Raw genomic sequence first — 21,571 nt, forward strand, 5'->3', positions numbered from 1 at the left:
GTGAGATTTGGACTGTGAAGAAAGCTGAGTGCCGAAGGATTGATAACTTTTGAACTGTGGTGCTGGAAAAGACTCTTGAGGGTCCCTTGGACTGCAAGGAGATCCAACCAGTCCATTCTAAAGTAGATCAGCCCTGGGTGTTCTTTGGAAGGAATGATGCTAAAGCAGTAACACCAGTATTTTGGCCACCTCATGCAAAGAGTTGACTCATTGGAAAAGACTCTGATGCTGGGAGGGATTGGGGGCAGGAGAAGGGGACTACAGAGTTTGAGATGGCTAGATGACATCACCGACTCGATGGACGTGAGTCTGAGTGAACTCCAGGAGTTGCTGATGGACAGGGAGGCCTGGCGTGCTGCGATTCATGGGGTCACAAAGAGTCCGACACGACTGAGCGACTGAACTGAACTGAACTGAATGTGAGACAGGCCGATGGTAGTTTTATTCTACAGCCTGTGTCATTAAAATCTTACCAATGTGCTTAGAGAAACAGTTTTGTTTTCTTTGATGTCATTGATTCAAGCTGTTATGTTTGTGCAGATGTTTCTTTACGTATGTTGTGAGATGTTTTCACTTCTTAGGACTTCAATCAAAGCCTGTAGAATGAAATATTTTTCTAAATCATAATCTACAGAGAAGAGAGTATACATATTATGAGTTATGAATAGCGATTCTCATATCAATGACAGACAAGAGTGTTATTTGAATATTGCTTTTAGAATATTCAGTTATTTATTTGTCATGTATTTGTTACCCAGAGGCACATCTGAATCAGGATTCCTTTTACATAAGTTATGCAAATACTCTTTAGAGTACACGGACTATTATACTTTTCAGTCATAAAATTGCCTTCAGGCTTCAGGTCAATCATTTTGCATGAAAAATTTTCTTGTGATTTACAGGAGACATCGCATCTGTTCTTTGCCTAAAACCCAAGAGGAAGTTGCTATATTAAATAAAATACATTTAAATTATTGAAAGCCTGAAAATTTCCCAGTGTAATACTTCTAGTAGTCTGAGACCATTTCTCATCTTTTATTTAAATGTAAATTATACAGAGCTAAACTGAATACAGAATCACAACAGCCTATTACTTTGTCACTTCTGGACACAATGAATCATATAATTTTGATATGGTAAATATCAACTCACACATAATTTAATCCAAAACCCATATTTGATAACATGGGAAGCTGAAGGTGAGGGCCTATGTAACTCTCCCAAAGCCCCAGAGTAGGCAGAGAATTAGACCATAAAGAAGGGATGCAGTTTAATTTAATTAATATGGTGCATTGCAGAAATTTTCAGACCTTCTTATGCCCTGAAACTAAATAGTAAAAGAGAATCTTATTACTCATAATAATTTCATTACCAATTTAGATTTTATTTCATTTAAAAATATTTCCTAGAACCTCATATGATTATATTATATTCCCTTTAAATGTGTGTCTGTGGTTCTCTTACATAGAAATCCTGCATGGAAAATATATATATATTTTTTTAATATAAATTTATTTATTTTAATGGGAGGCTAATTGCTTTACAATATTGTATTGGTTTTTTTAAGAACTGTTTTGCTCACTTTTGCAGTCTTTATCATACAAGTCCTTGAGGGAGATTCCATGAAATTCTTGGTTCTCCTCTGATCCCAATTTGAAAATTACTGACCTGTATTATTAAGCAATAAAAGAGCTATTTAAATTCAGCCTTAATAAAGGCAATGGACATGCATTCTATGAAGATGTAGCTTAAAATAATACAGATTAACATAGACTTTGATGACTGGAAATGCGGGGCATGGTTCATTTATTTTTAGTGGCCTGTCCAAGGACTAGGGTAGGACTCAGCAACATGTCACAAATGTGCCAACCATCAGTTACAGAGCCTTCTTCCTTCTTGTATTTAAGGCTTGCAAGATGTAGGAGAGGATTTAATGGTTCCAGATGAGAGGGTCATGTAAAAGGTGCTCCACTTTCAAAAAAATTTCTCCACATGTACTTAAAACTGAAAGTCATTTGTGTCATTAATATTCTTTCAGTTTCAGTACCATTCAGTGCTATAAGAGAGTTAAATGTATTATATTTATTTGTTGAAAAATATTTTTCCTTTATACTTGAGAATTATTGAAAGCCAGAGAATTGTGTAAGTTGATTTTATATCCATCAGATCAGATCAGATCAGATCAGTCACTCAGTCGTGTACAACTCTTTGCGACCCCATGAATTGCAGCACACCAGGCCTCCCTGTCCATCACCAACTCCCAGAGTTCACTGAGACTCACGTCCATCCAGTCAGTGATGCCATCCAGCCATGTCATCCTCTGTCATCCCCTTCTCCTCTTGTCCCCAATCCTTCCCAGCATCAGAGTATTTTCCAATGAGTCAACTCTTCGCATGAGGTGGACAAAGTACTGGAGTTTCAGCTTTAGCATCATTCCTTCCAAAGAAATCCCAGGGCTGATCTCCTTCAGAATGGACTGGTTGGATCTCCTTGCAGTCCAAGGGACTCTCAAGAGTCTTCTCCAACACCACAGTTCAAAAGCATCAATTCTTCCACGCTCAGCCTTCTTCACAGTCCAACTCTCACATCCATACATGACCCCTGGAAAAACCATAGCCTTGACTAGACGAACCTTTGTTGGCAAAGTAATGTCTCTGCTTTTGAATATGCTATCTAGGTTGGTCATAACTTTCCTTCCAAGGAGTAAGCGTCTTTTAATTTCATGGCTGCAGTCACCATCTGCAGTGATTTTGGAGCCCAGAAAAATAAAGTCTGATGCTGTTTCCACTGTTTCCCCATCTATTTCCCATGAAGTGGTGGGACTGGACGCCATGATCTTAGTTTTCTGAATGTTGAGCTTTAAGCCAACTTTTTCACTCTCCACTTTCACTTTCATCAAGAGGCTTTTGAGTTCCTCTTCACTTTCTGCCATAAGGGTGGTGTCCTCTGCATATCTGGGGTTATTGATATTTCTCCCGGCAATCTTGATTCCAGTTTTTGTTTCTTCCAGTCCAGCATTTCTCATGATGTACTCTGCATAGCACATGGAATAAAATATGCAAAAAAGCAAATTAATGGAAGAAAGAAATGAACAATAAAACAGATAAAAGTGTCAGAGTTTATTATTCAGATAATATACATTCAAGGTTTTATAGACACTGAATCATTTGCACTCAGCAGTCAGCACGTAGTATATCTATGACTTCATTCCTCAATCTAGGACAAACTTTATTGATTTTTCATGATCTTGTTAATACAAATCACAACTTTTAGAAGACTTTGCTTTTGACATAAATATCAGTGTATCTGTTGGCTAATAAATATGCTAGAGTTTGACATATAGCTTAATGGATTCAAGTAAAATCTAATGTGTTCACTGATATCTCTCTTTTAAACGTCTTTAATGAAGTTAATATAATCCATGTATTTAAACATGCATGTCAATATGTGAATTTAAAAAATCATCACCCAGGAATAGGCAAGCAGGAATGCTAAGTCTATGTTACCCTAAATCTTTCATGTCTCTGTATAACATCTTAGCTATGTAAAATGGGAAATTTTTCTTTCTCAATTTACAGATCATGTATTTTGTGAGTACCTATTATGTGACAGACTTCATGCTGAATGCTGAGAAAATAAAAAAGAACAAAATAAAACTGGCTCATAAGGGAAGTTCTATGTTATTTTCTAAATAAGTTAACAAATATTTAAAAAGGCTGAAAATGATTAAGCCTTTTATGCCTCAAAGGGAGATCAGTTCAGTTCAGTTCAGTCGCTCAGTCGTGTCTGACTCTTTGTGACCCCATGAATCACAGCACGCCAGGCCTCCCTGTCCATCACCAACTCCCGGAGTTCACTCAGTAATTCAAAGGGAGTTACTTTTATCCAATTAATATTTATTGAATAATTAATACATAATAGGATAATGCTTTATAAAATAATAGGTTCTTGTATTGAAATTCAATTAAAAAAAGAGTAACATCGAAGGCTGGGATACTTGGCTTAAGTATTTAACATTCTTGCACTAGCAGAGGAGAACATCAGGGCAAAGTAAAGCAAAATAAAAGAGTTGAGACAGTTATTAACCTTTGTTTCAATATCTATTGGTAGCCACACACTTGCAGTGATTATCTCTTGAAAAGCCAAATGTTCATAGTGTCTGGCTAAGCCTTGCCTCAAGCATCTTTCTAACTAGTTAAGAAAACACACACACACACACACAGGAAAATAAGTGCAGAAATTTCTCAGCAGAGAGAAATATTAAAGCATACATGGGTGGGCTTCCCTCATAGCTCAATTGGTGAAGAATCTGCCTGTAGTTCAAGAATCCACCTGCAAAGCAGGATACTCAGGTCTGATTCCTGGGTCAGGAAGATACCCTGGAGAAGAAATGGCAATCCACTCCAGTATTCTTGCCTGAGAAATTCCATGGACAGAGGAGCCTGGTGGGCTACAGTCCATGGGGTCACAAGTGTCGGACATGACTCTTAGCACTAAACCATAGATGGGTAGTAGATATATGGCATGTCTCTGTACCCACTCAATTCTGCTGCGAACCTAAAATTGCGCTCGGAACTTGCCTGGCAGTCCAGTGGTTAATATTCCATGCTTCCACTGTGGGGGAGCATGGATTCGATCCTAGGTTAGTTAACTAAGATCCCGCATTCTGCACAATGTGACCAAATCAAATAAAACAAAATAAAACTCTTCTGAAAAGTAAATTTTTTAAAAAATATAATGATAAATAAATATGGAGCAATATACTTAATATTTTAAATTGGTAAGGGATTATAATTTGTCGTAAAAAATGACATAATAAATTGTTATTTGGAAAATAGCCTCAGGTAAAAGTAATTAATGTGATCTAACTAAACATCAATAACAAAATGAGAAATCAAATCACCCTCACCAAGACATGTACAAACAGCAGTCTGAAAAAAAGGTAAATACAAATTGATGTCACTGAATATCTAGTATTCAAAGTAAGATTTAAAAAATCATGTCCGAATTTGTTGTATCATGCTAAAGAAGTGTTCACATGGACATTCATAGTTTCAAATAGCAACCCATAAGAACTAATAAAGGTCATTTGTATGATGATTATTTCCAAATTTAAATCTCTAGCCCAGATCCTTTGCTTGCTTTTCAGACATGCACTATTCAGTACATGGCATATTCATGTTGGTGACTGAGTCTTTCATTCTTAACACTGCTATAACCAAGATCATCATAACTCTCCCTCCCCACATAAGCTCTTCCTTCAGGCTTTCCCAGCTCATGTAGTACACTGAAACACCCTGTCTTTTAGTCACTCAGGCCTTGAATCCTTTTTCCCTATATCCATCAGCAAATTTTGTTGGTTTCAAAATACATCCACAGTTTGACCACTTCTCAGAAAGATTGTTGTCAATTTTGTTGTTTTTTAGTCACTAAGTTGTGTTGACACTTTTGCAAACCCATGGGCTACAGACTGTCAGGTTCTTCTATCCATAGGATTTTCCAGATGATACTGGAGTGGGTTGCCATTTCCTTTCCCAGCATTTATCATTAAATATTCTTGATATATTTGACTTATTTTCTTTGTTCATTATTTAATTCTGTCTCTATAATGTAAACTCTTTGTGATCAAGAGATATTTTTGACCACACATCACAGCTTGCAAGATCTTAGTTCCCTGTCCAGGGATCAAACCTGGGTCCAACAGCAAAAGCACCGAGTCCTAACCTCTGGACCACTGGAATTCCCAAGCTTAGGAGACATCTGTCTCATTTTCTTCACTACTGTGTCTCTTGCATTTAAAACAGTGCTGGCACGTGATAAGTATTGAGTGGATGTTTGTTAAATGAATAAATGAATTTACCATAGAGAAGGCAGTGCACCAAATAATTGATTCTTTCAAATTGTGGTGCTGGAGAAGACTCTTGAAAATCTCTTGGACTGCAAGGAGATCAAACCAGTCAACCTAAAGGAAATCAAACCTGAATATTCATTGGAAGGACTGTTGCTGAAGGTGAAGCTCCAATACTTTGGCCTCCTGGTGTGGCCAACTTGTTGGAAAAGACCCTAATGCTGGGAAAGACTGAAGGCAAAAGGAGAAAGGGGTGACAGAGGATAAAATAGCTAGATAGTATCACTAACTCAATGGACATAAATCTGAGCAAACTCCAGGAGTTAATGGAGGTCAAATGAGCCTGGCATACTATAGTCCGTGAGGTCACAAAGAATCAGACATGACTTAGCAACTTGAATAACAATGACAATAATCATGACAGTGGCTACCTCTGGAGATAGGGTAGGTGAATGTAATCAGAACATTCAGAGATGCTTCAAACATATTAGTAATGGCCTATCCTTAGGTAGTGGGTTCACAGTGTTCATTATAGCTATTATTTGTACTGCACATCACATATATTATAAAAAAAACTTTGATTTTTAATTGTTAATAAAAGAATGAAAAGAGGGCATAAAGCAGGAAAGGAGTTCCAATAAAAGCTCATTTTAAAATCAGCTCTCTTTACAAGTACACAGGGCAATGATATCTAAACATTATAAGTCAATCCTTGGTAATATTTAGGCAAAAATAATCTAAAAGATAAAATAGACTCATATTACTTAAAAATAATATCAGATAGAAATTTGTATAAGCAGCATTCAGTACTCAAATACAAGTATATAGATAGATATCTATTTTCTATGTATTTTTTAAATATCCACATATATCTTCACCCAGAAAGCCAAACATTTCTGAAAAGCAAGTCATGTATAATGAAGTAAGGAAAAGATTTATCATTTAAAGAAATATGTGGATCACAGTCTAAGAAGGAACATGCCATGTTTTGTAACACATTAAAATAAATCCACTTAGTTATTTGGTAAATAACACTGTGAAAAATTCTGAAAGAGACGGGAATACCAGACCACCTGACCTGTCTCTTGAGAAATCTGTATGCAGGTCAGGAAGCAACAGTTAGAACTGGACATGGAACAACAGACTTGTTCCAAAAAGGAAAAGCAGTATGTTAAGGGTATATATTGTCACCCTGCTTATTTAACTTATATGCAGAGTACATCATGAGAAACGCTGGGCTGCATGAAGCACAAGCTGGAATCAAGATTGCCAGGAGAAATATCAATAACCTCAGATATGCAGGTGACACAACCCTTAAGGCAGAAAGTGAAGAGGAACTAAAAAGCCTGTTGATGAAAGTGAAAGAAGAGAGTGAAAAGTTGGCTTAAATTTCAACATTCAGAAAACAAAGATCATGGCATCTGGTCCCATCACTTCATGACAAATAGATGAGTGACAGGCTTTATTTTTGGGGGTTCCAAAATCACTGGAGATGGTGACTGCAGCCATGAAATTAAAGGACATTTACTCTTTGAAAGAAAAGTTATGACCAACCTAGATAGCATATTCAAAAGCAGAGACATTACTTTGCCAACAAAGGTTTGTCTAGTCAAGACTATGGTTTTTCTAGTAGCCATGTATGGATATGAGAGTTGGACTCTAAAGAAAGCTGAGCACCGAAGAATTGATGTTTTTGAAGTGTGGTGTTGGAGAAGACTCTTGAGAGTCCCTTGGACTGCAAGGAGAGCCAACCAGTCCATCCTAAAGGAAATCAGTCCTCAATATTCATTAGAAATACTGATGAAACTCCAATAATTTGGCCACCTGATGTGAAGAGCTGACTCATTTGAAAAGACCCTGATGCTGGGAAAGATTGAAGGTGGGAGAAGGGGATGACAGAGGATGAGATGGTTGGATGGCATCACCGACTCAATGGACATGAGTTTGAGTAAACTCCTGGAATTAGTGATGGACAGGGAAGCCTGAGCGAAGATAAGACTAAGCGAATGAACTGAACTGAACTGAAATAACACTTCATAAGCTGATTTCCTCTTCAGAAAATCTCTGAAAGCAAGATAGTTTAGACCTAATGTTTCCAAAAGAAATAACTTTAAATTGTACAAAGCATTAAAATATTAAATCTAATTAAGTAATGACAAAATTAGAAATGTTTTATAATAATACGAGGAATTGCAGAGGCCTGGTTTGTGTTAATATATTTGAATGTTTATTCTTTATACAAATGACAATTAAATAGACTAAAGAGGAACATTTGATGGTGTGATTTATGCAAATTACTTGATTCAGTTTCAATTAGGTTTCTTCAGCAATTTAAGGGGCTAATTTGATTAACTGAAAATATTTTCCTTTACTAGGATTTATGAAAACTTTAAATCAGTTCCCTATTTTAAAATGACTAAAATGATTAGTAGACACAAGGAGACATTTCTTCAGTTTTAACACCATTCATTTTTTGTATGTGTGCTCTAAACTCAAGTCATGTATTATGTAACTGAAACTCTTGACATTCTATACATGCATTATATCATTTATAAGTCACATTGTATGATAGAGATTATAGCAATAGAATCATGATATAAAAGCTTTCACCTTTGGTTGAAAAAAATCAAATTTGATCTATTATATCTGAAATAAAAGGAAAAGACAGCTTTTTATTCATAAGTAATGGATCATACTTGTATTTATGCAACATATTTTTGACTACTGATATATTTTTAAAAAGAAAAATGAATAGCAGAAGAACCCCAACCTGGTCTTTCTTTTTGTGCAATGTGTTGAATATCTAAGACAAAAATCCAGCAAATATATAAAAATGTTTGAGTTTTGTAGGACAGTGGGATGATAAGATCTTTTATTGGAAAGTGTGATTGGCACCAGTAAGGTTTTTATCATCACTTCCAAATCCACAGATTGTGTGTGATAAAGACTGTGGGTAAAGAGAAGACTCCAGAGAGCTTTATGAGTAACTATGTACCTCCTCAAGTAAGATCAAAAATATTTTTTAAGGCATTTTATAAATTCCTCTAATGTAATAACATCATTTTCACTTTTATATTCCATTTTCATTTGTTAATTTATTTTATTATTTTGTCTTTAAAGGGAGGAGCAAGGACATAACTTTCTCACTATCAGACTCTCATGAGTCTTATACTCCTGGTCTTATCAGTTCTCCGAAATTTGCCATATCTCAAATCTACACAACTGAGTTTGTGCAAGCCACTAGGAGGAGCAAATGGAAGGAGACAAGCGAGTGGACAGGAAAAACTCTGAGGGTTGTTTGAGGAAGCAACCTTCCCAGACAAATGACTCAACTTTTCCTACAAGCCTTTATCTCTGAAATGCACAGGCCATCCAGCTAGTTGAAAAAATTAGATGGAAGCTGCCTGGTGATTCTTTGCAAGCACTTAAAGATTCATACAAAGTAACTATTAGCATATAGATCAACTCATTAAATAACTACTGTATGATTTAATCACCACTTTTCCTGAGCTTGCACAAAATGACATTTTGAAATGTCACGTAAGTCATTTGGCTAATTTCAAATTATATTTTTCAAATGGTCCAGGCCACATTTATCTGCTGGAAGTTTGAACCTAAACTTTACTCAATAAATGAGTGATTCTATGACTAATCATTTTTGTTCTTTTTTTTTATAGAAGGTAATTGTAATAAATTGCACAAGATAAAACATGGCAAAAATGATGTTGCAGTTTGCCAAACATGCAACTCTGCTATCAAAAAACATACATAACTGATTCGATTTCTTACTTTTCCTGGACTAAGGGTAGGGGGAAACAGCAGGTTAATTTTCTTAAAAAAAAAAAAAAGCCACAAACATAAGAATAATATGATACCAATCTAAAGCAAATTTAGGAGATTCTGCAAGCATTGTTTTCAGGAATTTGCGTATGACTGGAGTAGGTTGATTGTTTTAAATGACTAGTAATACACTTTCATCCACTAGCTCTGTGACTCTGCAGCTCTTCACATGAAGAGTTGAATCTAGTTTGACCCCATGACATGTGTTATTCAGTAGAGTGAGGAGGAAGTGATGATGTGCTAGTCTGAGCCAAGACCTCAATGGCCTTGAACACTTTCACTCATTTCCTAGGAAACCTCACACTAACTTATAAAAGAGCCCAGAAGTTAGGGCTCTGGGTAGAGGATGAGAAGATGTGAAGGAAAGCTCAGGAGCTTCAGAGGAGGCAGCAAATAAATCTCAAGAAGCAGCTGATCACAATGTTAAACCCCAGGCCAAAGTCATCAGATTTTCTCAATTGATTGCAGCTTAAATTGCCAGTTCAAAGAATTATGAGCTAAATATGTATTTGCTGTTTTAAGCTACTAAGCTTTCAAGTGGTTTGTTATGAATAATTAGTTAACTGATTAAGTGTACAGGTAATTGTGGAAGAGACTGTTCTCTATCCTTCATTTTTGGTGCAAGAACTCTGATTTTTAGTGGATTTTCACACAAAATAAAACCTACTTTTCCCAGCCTTCACTGCATCTAGGGGTAACCATATGATTAAGCTCCAGTTGTGCATGCTAAGTCACTGCAGTCATGTCCAACTCTTTGCAACCCTATGGACTGTAGCCTGCCAGGCTTCTCTGTCCATGGGATTTTCCAGGCAAGAATACTGGAGTGGGTTGCTGTTTCCTTCTCCAGGGGCTCTTCTCAACCCAGGGATGGAACCCTCATCTCTTATGTCCCCTACGTTGGCAGGCAGGTTCTTTTTTTTTTTTTTTAAACTTTACATAATTGTATTAGTTTTGCCAAATATCAAAATGAATCTGCCACAGGTATACATGTGTTCCCCATCCTGAACCCTCCTCCCTCCTCCCTCCCCATTCCATCCCTCTGGGTCGTCCCAGTGCACCAGCCCCAAGCATCCAGTATCGTGCATCGAACCTGGACTGGCAACTCGTTTCATACATGATATTTTACATGTTTCAATGCCATTCTCCCAAATCATCCCACCCTCTCCCTCTCCCACAGAGTCCAAAAGACTGTTCTATACATCAGTGTCTCTTTTGCTGTCTCGTACACAGGGTTATTGTTACCATCTTTCTAAATTCCATATATATGCATTAGTATACTGTATTGGTGTTTTTCTTTCTGGCTTACTTCACTCTGTATAATAGGCTCCAGTTTCATCCACCTCATTAGAACTGATTCAAATGTATTATTTTTAATGGCTGAGTAATACTCCATTGTGTATATGTACCTCAGCTTTCTTATCCATTCATCTGCTGATGGACATCCAGGTTGCTTCCATGTCCTGGCTATTATAAACAGTGCTGCAATGAACATTGGGGTACACGTGTCTCTTTCCCTTCTGGTTTCCTCAGCGTGTATGCCCAGCAGTGGGATTGCTGGATCATAATGCAGTTCTATTTCCAGTTTTTTAAGGAATCTCCAGACTCTTCTCCATAGTGGCTGTACTAGTTTGCATTCCCACCAACAGTGTAAGAGGGTTCCCTTTTCTCCACACCCTCTCCAGCATTTATTGCTTGTAGCCTTTTGGATCGCAGCCATTCTGACTGGCATGAAATGGTACCTCATAGTGGTTTTGATTTGCATTTCCCTGATAATGAGTGATGTTGAGCATCTTTTCATGTGTTTGTTAGCCATCTGTATGTCTTCTTTGGAGAAATGTCTATTTAGTTCTTTGGCCCATTTTTTGATTGGGTCATTTATTTTTCTGGAGTTGAGCTGTAGGAGTTGCTTGTATATTCTCGAGATTAGTTGTCAGTTGCTTCATTTGCTATTATCTTCTCCCATTCTGAAGGCTGTCTTTTCACCTTGCTAATAGTTTCCTTTGATGTGCAGAAGATTTTAAGGTTAATTAGGTCCCATTTGTTTATTTTTGCTTTTATTTCCAATATTCTGGGAGGTGGGTCATAGAGGATCCTGCTGTGATGTATGTCAGAGAGTGTTTTGCCTATGTTCTCCTCTAGGAGTTTTATAGTTTCTGGTCTTACGTTGAGATCTTTAATCCATTTTGAGTTTATTTTTGTGTATGGTGTTAGAAAGTGTTCTAGTTTCATTCTTTTACAAGTGGTTGACCAGAGTTCCCAGCACCACTTGTTAAAGAGATTGTCTTTAATCCATTGTATATTCTTGCCTCCTTTGTCGAAGATAAGGTGTCCATATGTGCGTGGATTTATCTCTGGGCTTTCTATTTTGTTCCATTGATCTATATTTCTGTCTTTGTGCCAGTACCATACTGTCTTGATAACTGTGGCTTTGTAGTAGAGCCTGAAGTCAGGTAGGTTGATTCCTCCAGTTCCATTCTTCTTTCTCAAGATCGCTTTGGCTATTCGAGGTTTTTTGTATTTCCATACAAATTGTGAAATTATTTGTTCTAGCTCTGTGAAGAATGCTGTTGGTAGCTTGATAGGGATTGCATTGAATCTATAGATTGCTTTGGGTAGTATAGTCATTTTCACTATATTGATTCTTCCAATCCATGAACACGGTATATTTCTCCATCTGTTAGTGTCCTCTTTGATTTTTTTCACTAGTGTTTTATAGTTTTCTATATATAGGCCTTTAGTTTCTTTAGGTAGATATATTCCTAAGTATTTTATTCTTTCTGTTGCAATGGTGAATGGAATTGTTTCCTTAATTTCTCTTTCTGTTTTCTCATTATTAGTGTATAGGAATGCAAGGGATATCTGTGTGTTGATTTTATATCCTGCAACTTTACTATAGTCATTGATTAGTTCTAGTAATTTTCTGGTGGAGTCTTTAGGGTTTTCTATGTAGAGGATCATGTCATCTGCAAACAGTGAGAGCTTTACTTCTTCTTTCCAATTTGGATTCCTTTTATTTCTTTTTCTGCTCTGATTGCTGTGGCCAAAACTTCCAAAACTATGTTGAATAGTAATGGTGAAAGTGGGCACACTTGTCTTGTTCCTGACTTTAGAGGAAATGCTTTCAATTTTTCACCATTGAGGATAATGTTTGCTGTGGGTTTGTCATATATAGCTTTTATTATGTTGAGGTATGTTCCTTCTATTCCTGCTTTCTGGAGAGTTTTGATCATAAATGGATGTTGAATTTTATCAAAGGCTTTCTCTGCATCCATTGAGATAATCATATGGTTTTTATTTTTCAATTTGTTAATGTGGTGTATTACACTGATTGATTTGTGGATATTGAAGAATCCTTGCATCCCTGGGATAAAGCCCACTTGGTCATGGTGTATGATCTTTTTAATGTGTTGTTGGATTCTGATTGCTAGAATTTTGTTAAGGATTTTTGCATCTATGTTCATCAGTGATATGGGCCTGTAGTTTTCTTTTTTTGTGGGATCTTTGTCAGGTTTTGGTATTAGGGTGATGGTGGCCTCATAGTATGAGTTTGGAAGTTTACCATCCTCTGCAATTTTCTGGAAGAGTTTGAGCAGGATAGGTGTTAGCTCTTCTCTAAATTTTTGGTAGAATTCAGCTGTGAAGCCGTCTGGATCTGGGCTTTTGTTTGCTGGAAGATTTTTTATTACAGTTTCAATTTCCGTGCTTGTGATGGGTCTGTTAAGATTTTCTATTTCTTCCTGATCGAGTTTTGCAAAGTTGCACTTTTCTAAGAATTTGTCCATTTCTTCTATGTTGTCCATTTTATTGGCATATAATTGTTGATAGCACTCTCTTATGTTCCTTTGTATTTCTGTGTTGTCTGTTGTGATCTCTCCATTTTCATTTCTAATTTTATTGATTTGATTTTTCTCCCTTTGTTTCTTGATGAGTCTGGCTAATGGTTTGTCAATTTTATTTATCCTTTCAAAGAACCAGCTTTTGGCTTTGTTGATTTTTGCTATGGTCTCTTTTGTTTCTTTTGCATTTATTTCTGCCCTAAGTTTTAAGATTTCTTTCCTTCTACTAACCCTGGGGTTCTTCATTTCTTCCTTTTCTAGTTGCTTTAGGTGTAGAGTTAGGTTATTTATTTGACTTTTTTCTTGTTTCTTGAGGTATGCCTGTATTGTTATGAACTCTCCCCTTAGGACTGCTTTTACCGTATCCCACAGGTTTTGGGTTGTTGTGTTTTCATTTTCATTCGTTTCTATGCAAATTTTGATTTCTTTTTTGATTTCTTCTGTGATTTGTTGGTTATTCAGCAGCGTGTTGTTCAGCCTCCATATGTTGGAATTTTTAATAGTTTTTCTCTTGTAATTGAGATCTAATCTTACTGCATTGTGGTCAGAAAAGATGCTTGGAATGATTTCTATTTTTTTGAATTTACCAAGGCTAGCTTTATGGCCCAGGATGTGATCTATCCTGGAGAAGGTTCCATGTGTGCTTGAGAAAAAGGTGAAATTCATTGTTTTGGGATGAAATGTCCTATAGATATCAATTAGGTCTAACTGGTCTATTGTATTTTTTAAAGTTTGTGTTTCCTTGTTAATTTTCTGTTTAGTTGATCTATCCATAGGTGTGAGTGGGGTATTAAAGTCTCCCACTATTATTGTGTTATTGTTAATTTCTCCTTTCATACTTGTTAGCATTTGCCTTAAATATTGAAGTGCTCCTATGTTGGGTGCATATATATTTATAATTGTTATATCTTCTTCTTGGATTGATCCTTTGATCATTATGTAGTGACTATCTTTGTCTCTTTTCACAGCCTTTGTTTTAAAGTCTATTTTATCTGATATGAGTATTGCTACTCCTGCTTTCTTTTGGTCCCTATTTGCATGGAAAATCTTTTTCCAGCCCTTCACTTTCAGTCTGTATGTGTCCCCTGTTTTGAGGTGGGTCTCTTGTAGACAACATATGTTGGGGTCTTGTTTTTGTATCCATTCAGCTAGTCTTTGTCTTTTGGTTGCGACATTCAACCCATTTACGTTTAAGGTAATTACTGATAAGTATGATCCCGTTGCCATTTACTTTATTGTTTTGGGTTCAAATTTATATACCGTTTTTGTGTTTCCTGTCTAGAGAATATCCTTTAGTATTTGTTGGAGAGCTGGTTTGGTGGTGCAGAATTCTCTCAGCTTTTGCTTGTCTGAAAAGCTTTTGATTTCTCCTTCATACTTGAATGAGGTCCTTGCTGGGTACAATAATCTGGGCTGTAGGTTATTTTCTTTCATCATTTTAAGTATGTCTTGCCATTCCCTCCTGGCTTGAAGAGTTTCTATTGAAAGATCAGCTGTTATCCTTATGGGTATTCCCTTGTGTGTTATTTGTTGTTTTTCTCTTGCTGCTTTTAATATTTGTTCTTTGTGTTTGATCTTTGTTAATTTGATTAATATGTGTCTTGGGTTGTTTCGCCTTGGGTTTATCCTGTTTGGGACTCTCTGGGTTTCTTGGACTTGGGTGATTATTTCCTTCCCCATTTTAGGGAAGTTTTCAACTATTATTTCCTCAAGTATTTTCTCATGGTCTTTCTTTTTGTCTTCTTCTTCTGGGACCCCATGATTCGAATGTTGTAGCGTTTAATATTGTCCTGGAGGTCTCTGAGATTGTCCTCATTTCTTTTAATTCGTTTTTCTTTTGTCCTCTCTGATTCATTTATTTCTACCATTCTATCTTCTAATTCACTAATCCTATCTTCTGCCTCTGTTATTCTACTATTTGTTGCCTCCAGAGTGTTTTTAATTTCACTTATTGCATTATTCATTATATATTGACTCTTTTTTATTTCTTCTAAGTCCTTGTTAAACCTTTCTTGCATCTTCTCAATCCTTGCCTCCAGGCTATTTATCTGTGATTCCATTTTAATTTCAAGATTTTGGATCAATTTCACTATCATTATTCAGAATTCTTTATCAGGTAGATTCCCTGTCTCTTCCTCTTTTGTTTGGTTTGGTGGGCATTTATCCTGTTCCTTTATCTGCTGGGTATTCCTCTATCTCTTCATCTTGTTTAAATTGCTGAGTTTGGGGTGTCCTTTCTGTATTCTGGCAGTTTGTGGAGTTCTCTTTATTGTGGCGTTTGCTCTCTGTGTGTGGGTTTGTACAGGTGGCTTGTCAAGGTTTCCTGGTTAGGGAAGCTTGTGTTGATGTTCTGGTGGATGGAGCTGTATTTCTTCTCTCTGGAGTGTAATGAAATGTCCAGTAATGAGTTATGGGATGTCTATGGTTTTGGGGTGACTTTGGACAGCCTGTATCTTGAAGCTCTGGGCTGTGTTCCTTTGTTGATGGAGAATTTGCTTGGTATGTCTTTCCCTGGAACTTGTTGGCCCTTGTGTGGTGCTTGGTTTCAGTGTCGGTATGGAGGCGTTTGATGAGCTCCTGTCAATTAATGTTCCTTGGAGTCAGGAGTTCCCTGGAGTCAGGGTTTGGACTTAAGCCTTCTACTTCCAGTTATTGGTCTTATTTTTACAGTAGTTTCAAAACTTCTCCTTCTATACAGCACCATTGATAAAACATCTACGTTAAAGATGAAAAGTTTCTCTACTGTGAGGGTCACTCAGAGAGGTTCACAGCGTTACATGGAGAAGAGAAGAGGGAGGAGGGAGTTAGAGGTGACCCAAATGAGATGAGGTGGAATCAATAGTGGAGAGAGTGGGCTAGCCAGTAGTCACTTCCTTATGTGCACTTCACAACTAGACCGCTCAGAGATGTTCACGGAGGTATACAGAGAAGAGAAGAAGGAGGCAGGAGACAGAGGTGGCCAGAAGGATAAAAGGGGGAAATGAAAAGGAGGGATACAGATCCAGCCAGTAATCAGTTCCCTAAGTGTTCTCCACCGTCTGGAACACACAGAAATTCACAGAGTTGGGTAGAGTAGAGAGGGGTTAGGGAGGAGATACAGGCGACCTGGTGGAGAAAACGGAGAGTCCAAAGGGAGAGAGAGCAGTCAAGCCAGTAATCTCGTTCCCTAGTGAAAAATGGGTCCTGAAGATTGGGTTCTTAAAGGTACAAAATTGGTAACAAATACATAAAAGCAAAAATTAAAACTCTAGAGTAGAGTTTGGAATTTCAAAAATGCGATGTTAATGAAAAGAAGAAGGAAAAGAAAGAGAGAAAAAACGAACAAAGAAAAACAAACAAGGTCGCGAAAATTATAAAGAAACTACAGGTACAAAATTGATAACTAATACCAAAAAGCAAAAATTAAAAATCTAGAGTAGAGTTTGGAATTTCAAAAATACAATGTTAAAAAAAAACGAAGAAGAAAAATAAAGAGAGAAAACAAACAAACCAACAAAAACAATGTCGCAAAAATTATAAAGAAAATACAGGTACAAAATTGATATCAAATACCAAAAAGCACAAATTAAAAATCTTGCGTAGAGTTTGGAATTGCAGATATACGATGTTATATAAAAGAAGAAGAGAAAGAAACAGAGGGAAAAAAAATAAAAGAAAAAAAAAAGTCACAGAAAATGTCACAGGCAGGTTCTTTACCACTAGTGCCACTTGGGAAGCTCCAGTCAATAAGATATAAAAAAGAAAAATCGTAGGAAATTGTTATGAAATCTACTTTAAGAAAAGTTTAAGCCTTCTATTCTTCAATTGTTCTTTCTGTTTCCCAGAATATGATTTTGATAGCTTTAATTACAATAGTCATCTGGAACCATGAAATAGTCCTGATGATTGCCATGAAGAAAAGAGAAGCCTAGATTGCTTATTTTATTTGGAGTTACCAAACCAGTCCATCAATATAAATTCTAGACTTTTTTCATAAAATATAAGTAAGTTTATAGCTTGATTATGCCATGTTACAATGTCAATCTTAAGCAAATAATTTCAATCATAATACATTAATGAATATTCTTATCCTGAATATGTAAGAACTACTTGAAAATCAATCATTAAAATGACAACAAAGCAATGGAAAAATTGGCAAAGATTGAAAAGTAGTGTATAGAAAATAAAAATCACTTAGCTAATATATACATGTTACTTCACCTTAATAGATTTCAGGGAAACAAAATAGTTACAGCAGAATATTATCCATTAGATTAGTGAATTTTTTTAAGTCTTGTAATATCAAGCTTTGTTGAGACTGTAAAACAAAATCTTTATATACTTCTGAAGGAAGTGAAAGACTACTTTGTTTAGCATTTTGACAATATCTAATGAAATTAAAAAATCCATTCCCCTTTGTCTCCATAATTCTACTTCTGATAATACATGCTTATTAAAGATTTTTACACATCTAGTACTGAGGGTTTATTCTCTCACTATGGTTATCCAACAAAATGAACCAGAATTTCCTGGAGAAGTGGTTGATTTCAGGGCTGGGGCACAGAAATCTCAAAATAATCCTAGAGCAACTTGTGGTGCCATAATGTAAGAGAGTATTTTTTTAAATAAGAACATTATAAAAAATTGAAATGGAGGTAATGATCTGAAAGAGCTCCATGTGGCCAAATCTGTAACAATTTAATTGGCAAAAATAACAGAAATATTTGATTAGAACTCATACAACAAAACAAATATCCAATATCCATGAGTCAATACTGATATAAATAAATAATTGAATTGGTACACGGAATAAAGGAGTGTCTGTTTTCTCAGAAGAATTTCAATTAATACATATACCAGTGATAAAGGATATAGAAAGTTATTATTGGGAAACCACAGTAATAATTGTTGAAAACAAGAACTTAAAGTCTGTGCTAAGGGTGAGAGTTTGAAGATAAATAGGTTGTTTATACATTCTTAAAGTATCTTTTTTCCAAGGAATTGACTGATTTCCAGAGGAATATTATGATTTGAGGGCTTCCCTGGTGGCTCCGTGGTAAAGAATCTGCCTGCCAATGCAGGAGACGCGGGTTTGATCCTGGGTCGGGAAGATCCCCTGGAGAGGGAAATGGCAACCCACTCCAGTATTCTTGCCTGGGAAATCTCATAAACAGAGGAGCCTGTGGCTATAGTCACCGGAGTCTCAAGAGTCAGACATGACTTAGAGACTAAACAACATTATAACTTTACAGTTGAAATACTTGGCAGAATATTGTTGCTCTTTAAATAATCAAAGTAACATCACTACTAATAAGACATATTATTGATATTATATACCTCCTGATATAAAATAATGAGAAGGGCAGAACAGTGTCATCCTTGCCAGTAAGGCAGTTTTAATCTAATCATGACTAAATATCAGAAATTCCCTAATCATGGGATATTGTGTCTGGCAAGTAAACTAAAAATACTTCAAGGTCATGAAACACAAGGAAAGAGTGAGGAATTGTCACAGATTAAAATCTAAGGATACATGAAAATTAAATAGGATAAGTAATCCTGGATGGAATTCTGGGAAAGGAAAAGGTTATTAGAGGAAAACACTATAGAAATTTGAAGAGATTCTATACTTAGTTAATATTGTACTAATGTTAATCTGTTTGTTTCAATACTCATACTGTGGTTGGTAAGATGTTAACATTAGGGCAAGATGACTGAAAGGAATATAGAAACACTCTCTTCCATTTTGGCATATTTTCTACAAGTCTAAAGTTATTCGAAACAAAATACTAAAATTATTTCAAAATTAAATAATAACATAAATATGAGATTACCCTTGAAGCAATGGATTGTCATTATGAACAACTCAAATAACCATCTATGAAAATGGTTATAGTCATATATTCCAGAATAAAATATAGTAGTTAAACCAAATGATTTTTACTACCTTTATTGATATTAATATAAATAAGCCTATAAATCAGATTAGATTAAAGATGAGTTTTAAAATAATTTCATGTTATTTAATTAAAGATTATATGCTTATGGTATATGTACATACTCGCTCTTTGCGACCCCATGGACTGTAGCCCGCCTAACTCCTCCATCCATGGGATTTTCCAGGCAAGAGTACTGCAGTGGGTTGCCATTTCCTTCTCCAAGGGATCTTCCTGACCCAGGGGATGAACCTGGGTCTCCCTCATTGGAGGCAGATGCTTTATCATCTGAGCCATGAGGGAAGCAATTAAAGACTGAAGATATGCAAAGAAAAAAAATAGCCACATAAATATATTGTCTATGGATGGATACATACAGTAATAGTAGATAACATGCTGGGGAAGTACAAACACCAACTTCAGTGTAGTTTTTGCATCTGGAAAGAGAGAGAGGAATGTGCTAATGAAAAGGACACAAAAGGCTTCAAACATATCGTTATGTATTTATTTTTAAGTTAAAAAAATTGAAACAAGCATTGCAAAATGTTAGGATTTTGCTAGGAGCTGTGTGGAAGGTACATAGATATTGCTTCTTTTATTATTTGCAAAAATTTTATATGTTTGAAAATGTCAAAAGAATTAAAAAAAATAGCAAAGTATAAGATGAAAAGGATAGCAAGAAACTTAGAAAATAAAATAGTACTCTGAAAGATAGCTGTTATGAATGCCTAAATTCCGCTCATCACATAGAGAGTACAAAGGTAGAATGTAAAAGCAGTAAGACTTGGTAACATTATATATATATATATATATATATATATATATATGTATATAATATAAAGCTAAATATAACTTTAATATAAAATTTTTCTAAGACTTAAAATCTAAAGAGTTGGAGTATGCTGATAGGTCATATTGAATGACAAGAAGCGCAAATGTGATATTAGATTGTTGAATGAAGTAAGAAGAGACAAAAATGGCTATCAGGAAGCTTGAAACTTAAGATTAGACCTCATGGAAGAGATAATGAATGGACTGGAAGTGAAAAAAAACAATCAATGCTATAGTTTCTGTAGAGCAAAAGAATATAGAAGCAAGAAAAAAAGAAAAGGAGAAGCAAACAAATGTGGGAGCAAAGGTGAGTAAGAGAACCTGAATGCAAAGTATTTAAGGAATTGCACTAAAGCAAACATTTTCAAGTAAAAAGGATAACAGAGCTAAAGATTTGCAATGGAACCAAAAGGGTAATGGAAAAAAAGAATACATGCTAAGTTGCTTCAGCCATGTCTAAATCTTTGTAACCCTATGGACTTTAGCTCTCCAGGCTCCTATGTCCATGGGATTCTTTAGCCAAGAATACTGGAGTGGATTATCATGCCCTCCTCTAGGGGATCTTCCCAACCCAAGGACTGAACCTGCACCTCTTAGTCTGCTGTAATGGCAGGCAGATTCTTTATCACAAGCACCACCTGGGAAACCCCAGAAAGAATAGGATATTTTAAAAAGTACTTGTTTGGGTAAGATTTATCTATAAATATTTGCTTCTTGTTTATGAAGTCCACCTAGTACCAAGTCTTGAGAAAATAACATATTACTGAAAGAAATTAAGGAAGACCAAAGTCGATTTGAAAGGCTTCTCATTTTCATAGATAGAAAGATTTATATAAAATTGTCAGTCCTTCCCAAATTGATCTACAGATTCAATGCAACTCCCCAGAAACTCATAGCTATCTTATTTATAGAAACTGATAAGCTAATCCTGAAATTCCCATGGAAATGCAAGGGGTCCAGAATAGTCATAAATTCTGGAAAAGGAAGAGCAACATTTCTGATTCATATTTCTTATTTTCAAAACCTACTACAAAATTGTAATAAGCCAGTGTAGTACTGATGTGATAAAACTTAAAATTTGAGTATATGTAACACGGGTTTGGGTGAACGTCAGAAGTTGGTGATGGACAGGGAGGCCTAGCGTGCTGCAGTTCATGGGGTTGCAAAGAGTCGGACATGACTAAGCGACTGAATTGACTGACTGATCATTCTGTTGATAAACTTGTTGAACTAATGTAAATTTTCTGCAAAGCAATCAATAAATGTAGCATAATTACAGTGAAAATTCCAGAAACTTTTTT

This window comes from Bubalus kerabau, chromosome 7, assembly GCF_029407905.1.
Source record: "Bubalus kerabau isolate K-KA32 ecotype Philippines breed swamp buffalo chromosome 7, PCC_UOA_SB_1v2, whole genome shotgun sequence".
Lineage (NCBI taxonomy): Eukaryota > Metazoa > Chordata > Mammalia > Artiodactyla > Bovidae > Bubalus > Bubalus kerabau.